General features: G+C 33.4%; 1 pseudogene; it reads right to left on the bottom strand.

Annotated features, from left to right (window-relative positions):
- Positions 1-1535: 1535 nt before the first annotated feature.
- On the bottom strand, positions 1536-9083 carry LOC116111108 (annotated as a pseudogene).
- Positions 9084-12033: the final 2950 nt, after the last annotated feature.

Here is a 12033-nt window from a genome sequence, read left to right on the forward strand (position 1 = left end):
TAATACATAATGTGGTATCAAATGAGTGTAGTATTATTTGTCAACTGATATCTGGAATATTATTTTAACACATTCAAGTGGCATTTTGCGTTATATGTGTAGGGATGTTACTATATATGTATATTGCCTGCTGTTTTTTATTTCATCCTTCTAGTAAAGCATGCAAGACTGCTAGGGTTGTTTGTGTTTTCATTGTTTGATTGTAGAACTAGAAATGACCATTGGTTTTGCTATGCGTATATTATGTATAGTCTAATTGTTTTTGTTTTTTCTCTTTTGGAAAGTTGATTGTTAATTTGTGGTATTAGTGTTTAAGATGATTTTTTAGCTTTCTGATTAGTCAACGCTCAACTTCGCTTAGTTAGGTGCCGTTATGGGGCTTAATTGTTTTTTATTATTATTATTATTATAATATATATATTGTTAAATATGAGACTGATTTCATATGTTGGGGTTGCATTTAGTTGTTAATTGAATATTTGAAATTAATTTATGATTAGAAAGTAAAGCATTCACTCCCAACTGTACCATCTGAGCAGCTAAAATGAATAGCTTGCTTATAGGGTGATACCAGTCAAGTCATAAAGTACTTTTGAAACTGTCACTGGTGTGTCTATGAGTTTTGTTGTTTGACCTTTACCTTTTTGGATTACAATTTTGCCTTTGGATACTTAACTGTCAACATGCGTAGATGGTGGTGATGGTTATGATGATGATGATGGTGATGAATTTTGATGCTAGTGTGTGAAGCTCAATCAACATGGAGACGAATCAAGAAAAAAACACTTACATCAAATGTTTCGTTATTAATTAGTATGTATTTTGACATTTAATATATAAATACAACATCATGTTGGATTTGAACTTTGAATTGTTGTCAATACTAAATTATGTTAGGATTGTTGTTGAATTTGAACTTTGAATCATATTGGATTGGACAGTATTAAGTTACTATTGTCTCATTAAAAATAGAATCTTAAAAAAAAAAAAAGTTTTTTAAAAATGTGTTGCCATCATCATGATTGTGATGACATCACTAGTCCAACCGACGGTTCACCAGTTGGAGATGAACCGTGACCCGATCATCAGAGCGGGTGCCCTCCAATCCGGTTTTTAAAACAATGCCACAACCAAACATATTAATTAACATATTACAAATTATTACAACCATCAAACACTTTCCTTAAACATTCCCAATATCTTTAAGTAATCTAATTTTCTATTAAATAACATTCTTAGTATATAACATTTTCTAAATCAAATACACCCTAAGGTATGGAGCAAGTTAATGCCCATAAACAATGACCGTATAAAAAGGTACGAGATGAAGACAATGAGAAGAGAAAGATACTACCAGGAAAGAGAAATCTATATAGAAACCATCAATTACTGTCACTGTACTATTTTGTCTAGTTTCCAACATATACTCCATTCAGTCTTATACTTTTATAACTAAACGGGAATCACATCCCATCTTATTTTGAGCTAGTATAAATTTTGCTCAAACTATTGATTATGAAGATCATAAACGGCAATTAGATTTTGGGTGTCTTTGTAAAGTTCTGAAAATCATGTGGATTATAGAGAATTGGTGATGGGAAACCCAAGGGGCAAAATTCCCTCCCCGCAGAACTGAAAGCCTCCCAGCAGACATTCCCAACCCTTTTGCTAATAAGCATAGGTAATATTCTCCATGGAACAAGTCTACAGTTTCTGCCCATATTCTCTAACTTCTCTGCACAGCGAACTTCATTCTTCTCTCTCCTCCATATTAGCAGAATAAGAAGAAAATAGGGTAAAAATAAGGAACCGCTGAACTGCAAAAGGAGTGAATTTCAGAGCGAAATTGCATACTAGTTAAATCTATGAGACTGTCATTGTATAAAGTTAAAAAATTTGAAATTTACCTTATCCCACAAGGTAAACTGAAGGACAACGCCAGCAAATAGTCCCCAAGGTAATTACAGTGCCTCGCCATTCCCTTCAAAATTATCACAGTATAATAATGCGGCATCAAGAACTTGGACTGTACCACCATTCAAGAGATATGAAAGGCTACCCTCTACAACGTATCCTAAAGTCAAACCTACGGATGTCTATATCCCTAAAGGTTATCTTCAAGTGGACTCCGTAGTCTTTCTAAACAGAGATCCAAGAAGGTGTCCTCAGGTATCACAAAATAATGAACCTACATTCAATGTTAATACTTATATTTTCATAGATTAGGAGATTTCGAGCATGGCCCATGGGTCTGCATTTCATCCATTTCTTATGTTGCAAGCAGGCATTAGACCTCTTAAGTTGAAGTGCACATTTACAATTTTTTCTGTATTTGATAGAAAACGCATGCCAAGCATTATGATCCATTTCCAAGAAAGGAATCCAACTCACTTGGGGGTAAAAGCCTGTAAGGTTAAGACACAGCTTTGCATCTAATTTGATCGGAAAGAGGAACTAAGCATTAAAGATGACGGACTACTTCAAGCCCAATACAAGAGAAATGCTACCGAAAACACATATGACTAGAGTCTTCAAGACAACCAACAATTTCCTAATATAGATAAGGGGAAAAAAAATGTCTGTTGTCCCTTCTACCGATACCAATCCCTAACAAGGAGGAACTCTACATTGTTCAAGAATCATTAGTACTGACACCAGATCCAACTTGCAAGCACGAGTTCCTAGCAGAAATGCCACAGCATTGAGCTGCCAACTCCATGCAATGATAACTGTAAACAATAGAATAAGAATGCAGAACAGGATAAAATTGCAGGTTCACATGAGAGAACAGACTTTGACCTTTTAAAATTCGATAATTCTTGGTTCACATCCAGTCCTTTAGAAAGATGCTCTAACCACGTCTTAAAGAGCCCAATGGGTTAGCTTTCCACTCGGATTATGAAACTTTCATTGAGAATTATTTAACAACAACTGACATTAAATGAAGTACTCTAACTGCATTAACTCTTCATTCTTCCATTTCTTTGATCCTTTCTGATTGCTGTTTAGCTCAATTAAAAAATTACTTTGGCTTTGATACCATTGATATAAAAGTGAAATTACAAGGAATGTATTGGAAACTCACCAATACCAGAAGCAAGCAACTTGCCCCCAATAACCTTTGGAGGCTTACCCCAAATGTGTGCATTGGGATTCTTTTTGAAGATGTGTTTTTGCTTGTTAGCTCCTCTGAAACCAATATCTGCACAGTTTTAATATTAAAGCACAATCTTAGAAAAAAGTTAGTCAGGTTGAAGCAACAAAGTATGAACTATACGTCATGGATATTTACCCAATCAAAAACACTAAACAATTTGCTACAAACCACACAGTTGTAAGCTCCCCCTGTTATGCAAAGCCCCAACACTGTAACAAAGAAAAAGACATCAATTCATAAACCATTGATAAATATGAAATAAACCAGAGTCTATATATGGCACAATTATATTTGTACAAAACCATCATGTTTCTTTGAGATTCTGGATTGACCATTATTAATAATTGCACAAGAGCTCAAAAAAAGTCTGACCAGGCTTAAATCAATGTCTAAGGTTACCATGAATGTGAATTGAGCTCTTACAGATAAATTCGATTGAGACCTCTTCAATCACATTTTTCAAGCAGAATTACTCCTGAACTCAACAGAAAGAGAAGTGAGTGATTGGATTGGCCCAAAAATTGATGCTGACATACAAGTTGGACCTGTATTACTCCAAATACTTTGGAAGGTATGGAATTGATCACTCCATTTCTGTTATTCTAAGGGAGTCCTAAATTAATGATATGAACTACAGTTCCGCCCAGATGAATTATGGAGCCACATGATTTACAGTAACATGATAGACATAACAAACAAGATACTATAAGACACAATATTGCTCAATTTCTGATTTAGAGGATCTAACAAGAGTGGCAACTACCAACCATACTCATTTGCAATGGAAACACTGATTAGGATAGAAATACACACAGTTATATTCCAATGGAATAGGAAACCATCAAATGGTGCCCGACAACACTTCAAGATCCCAATCTAGTGTTCTCTGACTGCTTGAAAATCAAGTTCTAATCCTTACACCATGCCTCCCGTCTAGTTTTGCCTAGTCCAATCTCTTTTTGCAACTGAGGGCAGCTAGTTGTTGACAAAATATGGCAATAATCTCAATAAAGCTGTTCCAATTCAATCTTCAAGTCCAGAGTTGGGGATTGGCTCTCACTGATCAATATCTACTTTTTGCTTTGGGAATCCCAAATTGTGGTAAGGAAGAGTTTGAAGAGTGTATACATAGTCTTCAAATAACTCTTTCATGGTTCGCAATATGGCTTGTCTAGATACAACTGGTAGTGATCAACCATGCATATGAGCGGCCAACAAAATAATCTACATCTTGAGGCATAACCAATTGAACAGCTATTTCAAATACAATCTCTCCATGATTTCATCCAAGCATTGCACTTGAATACAACTACCATGGGAAAATTTTGATTAGTAGTAGAGCCAATAATTATATTTGGTTTACCTAAGTGTTTCTAAGATCATTATGGTTTTCAAGGGAATATAGATCCAGAAGATGTCGGAACCTTCTCTAGATGCCATTCCTGACTTGAAATGATTTCCAATTATTTGTTCTTGGGTGTGTGTGTGCAGAGGGGAATCAATAGAGTAATCTACATAGATAAAAAATCCAGATCCTTCCTAGAAATTTTCAAATAACAATATATACTTATGCATTGATATTTTTACCACTGCAAGATATATGACGCAAAAGACTTTCAGTAGACATATCAGGACTTTAAAATAGTAATGACAAAGAGAATCAAGAAAATTTATGCCTAATTTGAGAAGTGATCTTTGTTTTGTGAAACAAAGGAGTCCATTTTATATTTGTAAATTTGCAATGCCCTTTGTTTATAATCAAAAGATTGATCAGCATACAAAGAATATACAGTGCATATACATACGAGAAGCTTAAGAACTAAAATTGAAATATAGATATAAAAGAGAGAGAGAGAGAGAGAGAGAGAGAGAGAGGAAGACGATGCTTTCATTCTCTATTTAACAGTTCAATGCCTGGATGCTAAAGTGAAAGAAATCTAGACTAGATCAGAAGAACATACAAGAAAATATTAATAATTAATTTTTCAAAAAAATAGAAAAGATAAATGAAGATGATGATTTCATGCTTTAGTTATAGTAACATGCCTGGATACTAAAAGTGAAAGGAATCCAGACTAGATCCCCAAATACCAACATGAAGCCTAATCTCTCAGCAATTATGTCCCACCTGTAAAAGCAACCATTTACAAACAGATCAGATATGTAACTTAAATCATATAAAAATGACCAGCCTACAACTTCAAAATATTCAATAGAACTAACGGACTAGAATAGTGAAACTTCGCTTGTTGGATCTATAAGATGGATTTATCCAAATAAAGGAAAAAGATATTGCATTACTTGATTTACACTATATATTTTTTTAATTTCTTTTCTTTTTTCTTCTTTATTTACCCATTTATACTCCCTTATGATCATATGGCTGGGCATAGCAAACCAGTAAATATTGATTGTAAGAGCAATAATTAATGTCAGTAAAGCCTGCCAATTTCAAGAATATACAGCAACAGAAATCAAATAAATAATTGTCATTACTGCTTCAATATATTGTCAGCACAGAACGGCATACCATAATCAGAAGACAGAAGAAGAGTTTTCTATGATGAATATAGTAACCAACTATGTTCACTTTGAAACTACGCTTGAAAATACTTTGATGATCACACCAAAGGGATACTAGTAATTCACTTACGTGGAGGTCATGTACTCTCCATGAACAAAGTAGTCCAGGAGTACAACTGGAACAAATATAGAAAGAACGGATACTTAACAACTACTAATGCATGTAAATATTGAAAAAGAAATGTGTATTACTTAGCATCACACAAAATTCCCCACAGAATAGCTGGTAGAGGATCATTGATTGAGATAAGGTGCCATTCTGTAAACTTTTTGCCAGAACTGATAAATTGATAAGAGCCATCCCATCATTCCAGCTCTAACAAAGAAGAATCTACAGAGGATAACCATTATCTTAGAATTGAACAGCATGTCCAAATATATTTTACATCTCAATCAATAAAAGAGATTTAGAATGTTACAGTAACCATCGTCATAGGAATATCAATACTTTAAACCATCCTAATCAGTTTAGGAAATACGATAATTCTCATCTATACATTTAAGCAAAGGCAAACTATCAATCTCTGCACTGCACTACAGAGTCACCATCCAGTTTAATTTGAGAATATAGTCCAGCCTTCCAAAAGAAACTATAATCACATGAGTTCTCAAATTAAGGCTATGAAATAAAATTCTTATAGACAGATCAACAAAAGTTTCCTGAAAGTTGAAGAGGGATTACATACTTGAGATCAATGCCCTAAACTGAGGATTCAGCTGTATTCCAAACCACCTAAAGAAATTATACAAGGTAAAATATCAGGAATTTAAATAAGACGTTAAAAGTGACCAAAACAGACAGAAAGAAAGTATTTGACATGGACACTAACTTTCCATTTTCATTACACCAATTAATATTCAGTTAAAAAAAAAAAAAAAAAAAAAAAAAAAGGTTCTTTGAAAATGATTAAATTAAATGGCAGTCGTTGTCTCAAAAACCAGTAGGATATATGATTCAGAGAAACATTTATATGCTTTAGAATATATGTGTAATATGTTAATTATCCAATACCAGTCATGTAAAAGGTTTCGTGACTGAGGCTTCAGGGAAACCCTATTGTGTGACCTGCACCCAGTAACAAAGATACCCATGTCACCTGGAATAAAACGAAAAGGCAAATGCAACAACTGATTAGGAGCAAAAGAAAAAAATGTGATTTAATAATAATAAAATTAGAGGGAATCAATTTGGTAACCCCATAATATTAGCTCAACTACAAGACTTACAGCCATGCAATTAAACTACATTAGGACCAAAATATTGAGTTCAACTAGACTATGAATTGAGAACTTTTTCAGTTAATATATATATATAAATCAGGGCAAAAAGAAATTATATACTGCATGATGTATGCATCTAAAAGTCAAGAAAGAATACTTTTCCCTCTTAGTAATCAATTAATCAACATGATTGCAAACACAATGGAAGTCTGGTCTCCCAATGTTGAAATAGATAAAGACAGTAAACAAAGAAACGAAAATTTGATGGTCTATACTGAAGTCATTTTTTCCCATGTCTCTTTAAAGATCAATGAGGCACTCTAGGGGTGTTCAAAAGTGGTTAACCGAACCGGTTAACTGCTTTCTTGAACCGAACCGGTTTAGGGGAAAACCGGTTTTTGGGTCAACCGAAAACCGTTAACCGCTTTGAAAAAACTGGTTAACCGTTTTCCCCTTAAATTGGATTAAACTTTTTTTTTTTTTTTCCTGAATTATTGTAAACATCAACAACACATATCCAAATAAAAATTAAACATTCATACATATCCATGACCACAACTAACAATACATTAAAATTTGATAACAATATTTTAATTTTTATTTTTTTAATATATATCCCATAAGATTATATTTTTTTTAATTTAATATAATAATATATTATATTTAGTAAACCGTTTTGGTTACCGTTTGCATTTTCACCCAAACCGGAAACCAAACCAAATCCAGTTTTTTGAATTCTTTGACCACGTAACCGAACTGGTTTCTCGGTTCGGTTCGGTTTTTGAATTTTTTTGAACACCCCTAGGCACTCAGCATCTTTAAGTACCAGCAGAACTTTCTCAATCAACTCATTTTAGCAAAGCACGAATTAATCTTCATATGTACAATCACCGGTTGAGGTTGTGCTCTACGGAGACACCCCAAATTATAATTAAATGATTTGAGTCGGAATGCAAATTCAACCCTTCAACAAGTTCATACATATAATGCTATAAGTTATGATAGGTAACTTGAAGAAAGATGCTGACACATAAGCAGCATGCACTCAAGAATAATGTTACCAATTAAATGCATAAGTATTTCATTCAACAACTACAAAACAGACAACCACATACCAAACTTCCAGGCACCAAAGAAGAAACTACATCACTTACAAGAAAACAAAACATTAAAGTTGTTGATGCAGCTCAAGTCCTCTATCTGATATCACCTACAAGATCATCAAATTAGAGCACATGTCTGCACATACACACATTATGCACATATCAACTGAAGTAAACAATCAAAGATTTAATTGTTGCCTATTGAACTTTCTAGAATGCTTTCAAGTTCACATAATGACAAATAATACAATAAACCTAATTTAATTAGAAAAAGGACAAAATATGCACCATCAAAAGTCCAGTCCAATAGGTGTCCAAACATTTCATTTATACTCAAATTTGAACCTATAATCTTAAGTTTATCACTTTGAAACTTACCATTTCACCCGACACACCTACTCTGAGTTTCAAAAATACTCATGACACAGCATACAACATTTAAAAATCTGTATTTCAAGCCAGATACACTATCTAATGTTTATTCACATCATACTATCCTATTTACAAATTATAAGATAATAAAACACACAGAGCCATAGTAATTTTAGGAATTGAAGACGATTATATATTACAAGCCAGTGGATAACACGGAGAAGCAAGTACTTCAGTAGGTGATATAATCCATCTGGGCACCAATTCCAATAGCGCAACCAACAATACAAGCAACAACAAACCTATTACAAACAGTTAACCCATTTGAAACATTTAAAAATCCAAAACATAACACATCAAAATTCTAAAGAACTTGAGCAAATGGTAAGCAAACAACTTATTAAACAACATTGCATCGATAATGAGTCAGTGCCATCTTGTATACAACCCCGTTAACACTTTACCAGGTAAAATAGATCCAGCAATTGCCAGTACAAAAATATGTAACTAAAACAGCAACCTGCGTACAATACACAAATGAGTTCTTGAAATATTTGGATTTACTGAATTTAACTTGTGTTAAAAAGACTAAGTACTTACCGGTTTACCGAAGGAATAAAAGCGTGTAAAGGAATAGCCAAATCCATCTTTGGCAATGTATAAGCAACGACAATAATAGTTTGGTCTCTACTGAAGCTGCAAAATTTGCAGTGGCTGGTGTGTTGCTTTTGTTTCAAAGTAGATGATTATGGACAAAATAGTGCACCTCACCACTGGTTCTTGAAACTAACACTGAGACTCCTGAAATAATTGAACATAGTTAAGTAAGCACCATCCCCTCTAAAATCACAAACTAAAATCACAATGCAGAATAAAAAGAAATCAAAACAAATATATAGGTGGGTTTTGTTTGGAAGTTTATTGGTGTCACCATGGAAGAGAGAGGAGTTTTTCTTCAACTTCGATCAAGATCGAGTTGTTTAAATGCTAGGATATAAACGCCTAAAACTAACAAGTCATTAATGGAATCTTTACTCTCAGAGTTTATACAAAGACAATAATACCCTCCGACTGAAACTGACCTAAATTTGACTGGAAAGAGTTTAAAAAAGAAATTAAAGAATTTGTCCGACAAAAACCTTAAAGGGGTTTTTGGTTCACAATTTTTCATTACTTTATTACCGATTCTATCCTAAATGTATATTTATTTTCTTATTTTTATAATATTATTCTATATTATTTAATTCTTTTAAACCCCCTAATTTGTATTCAATTTTTAAACTCTCTAGATTTGTTAATTTAACTAAACACCTCACAAAAAAATTTTAAAAATTAACAAAAACACCCCAGTAACCCACATTTGCTAGATTCCGACCACCACCATCAGAAGCTGGCCAAAATCTGGTATAATGACGCACTACCAGTTGGATCTGACCGATATTACGTCGATCTAGCCTTTTCTGGTTAGATCTATGATGAATTTGGCCGGAAAAGGCCAAATCTACAGCCAAAGATCTGGTCGTGGTCGTAGCTAATCGTTGACGACCAAATGCGACCAAATCTAACCGTAGATCTGGCTTTTTTCGGTTAGATCCATCGTGGATTTCACTGAAAAAGGTCATATAGACGCACAACCGATCAGATCCAGCTGGTCGTACGCCGATAAGGCGACTCCAACCACCCTTTAGCGGTAGTGACCGGCTGTCGGTATTTAATGGGTGGATGAGGGTGTTTTTATTAATTTTTAATATTTTATTATAAGAGTGTTTAGTAAATAAACAAACATATGAAAGTATTTTTGTTAATTTATAAATGGTAAATTATAATACCCATTTAATTTTATTTTTTTCAAAATATTATTATAAAAATATTAAAATAATGATATTGCACAGTCACCGCCAAATAGTCGTAAATTGCACGACAATCGCCATATATACAGAAGACAAGGCCATCGTCATGGTCGGAATTTTAAAAACCAACCATTTCACGTTACACAAAAAAGAAATTAAAATCTTTTAAAAATATTACAGTAACAAAAACCCGTACCCAACAAACCCATGTAAGCACCAGACTTTACGCCAGTAAACCAATTGGCTTGACAGTTCCAAGCGGTAGGTTTNTATAGTCTAATTGTTTTTGTTTTTCTCTTTTTGGAAAGTATGATTGTTAATTTGTGGTATTAGTGTTTAAGATTGATTTTTAGCTTTCTGATTAAGTCAACGCTCAACTTCTGCTTAGTTAGGTGCCGTTATGGGGCTTAATTGTTTTTTATTATTATTATTATTATAATATATATATTGTTAAATATGAGACTGATTTCATAATGTTGGGGTTGCATTTAGTTGTTAATTGAATATTTGAAATTAATTTATGATGTAGAAAGTAAAGCATTCACTCCCAACTGTATCCATCTTGAGCAGCTAAAATGGAATAAGCTTGCTTATAGGGTGATACCAGTCAAGTCATAAAGTACTTTTGAAACTGTCAACTGGTTTGTTCATTATGAGTTTTGTTGTTTGACCTTTACCTTTTTGGATTACAAATTTTGCCTGTGGATACTTAACTGTCAACATGCGTAGATGGTGGTGATGGTTATGATGATGATGATGGTGATGAATTTTGATGCTAGTGTGTGAAGCTCAATCAACATGGAGACAGATCAAAGAAAAAACACTTACATCAAATGTTTCGTTATTAATTAGTATGTATTTTGACATTTAATATATAAATACAACATCATGTTTGGATTTGAACTTTGAATTGTTGTCAAATACTTAAATTATGTTAGGATTGTTGTTGAATTTGAACTTTGAATCATATTGGATTGGACAGTAATTAAGTTACTATTGTCTCATTAAAAAATAGAAATCTTAAAAAAAAAAAAAAAGTTTTTTTAAAAATGTGTTGCCATCATCATGATGTGTGATGACATCACTAGTCCAACCGACGGTTCAACCAGTTGGACCGATTGAACCGTGACCCGATCATCAGAGCGGGTTGCCCTCCAATCCGGTTTTTAAAACAATGCTCACAACCAAACATATTAATATAACATATTCACAAATTTATTACAACCAATCAAACACATTTCCTTAAACATTCCCAATAATCTTTAAAGTAATCTAATTTTCTATTAATATAACATTCTTAGTAATATAACATTTTCTAAATCAAATACACCCTAAGAGTATGGAGCAAGTTAATGCCCATAAACAATGACCGTATAAAAAGGTACGAGATGAAGACAATGAGAAGAGAAAGATACTACCAAAGGAAAGAGAGAAATCTATATAGAAACCATCAATTACTGTCACTGTACTATTTTGTCTATGTTTCCAACATATACTCCATTCAGTCTTATACTTTTTATAACTAAACGGGAATACAATCCACCATCTTATTTTGAGCTAGTATAAATTTTGCTCAAACATATTGAATTATGACAGATCATAAACGGCAATTAGATTTTGGGTGTCTTTGTAAAGTTCTGAAAATCATGTGGATTATAGAGAATTGGTGATGGGAAACCCAAGGGGCAAAAATTCCCTCCCCCAGCAGAACTGAAAGCCTCCCAGCAGACATTCCACAACCCTTTTG

This window comes from Pistacia vera, unplaced genomic scaffold, assembly GCF_008641045.1.
Source record: "Pistacia vera cultivar Batoury unplaced genomic scaffold, PisVer_v2 Contig626, whole genome shotgun sequence".
Lineage (NCBI taxonomy): Eukaryota > Viridiplantae > Streptophyta > Magnoliopsida > Sapindales > Anacardiaceae > Pistacia > Pistacia vera.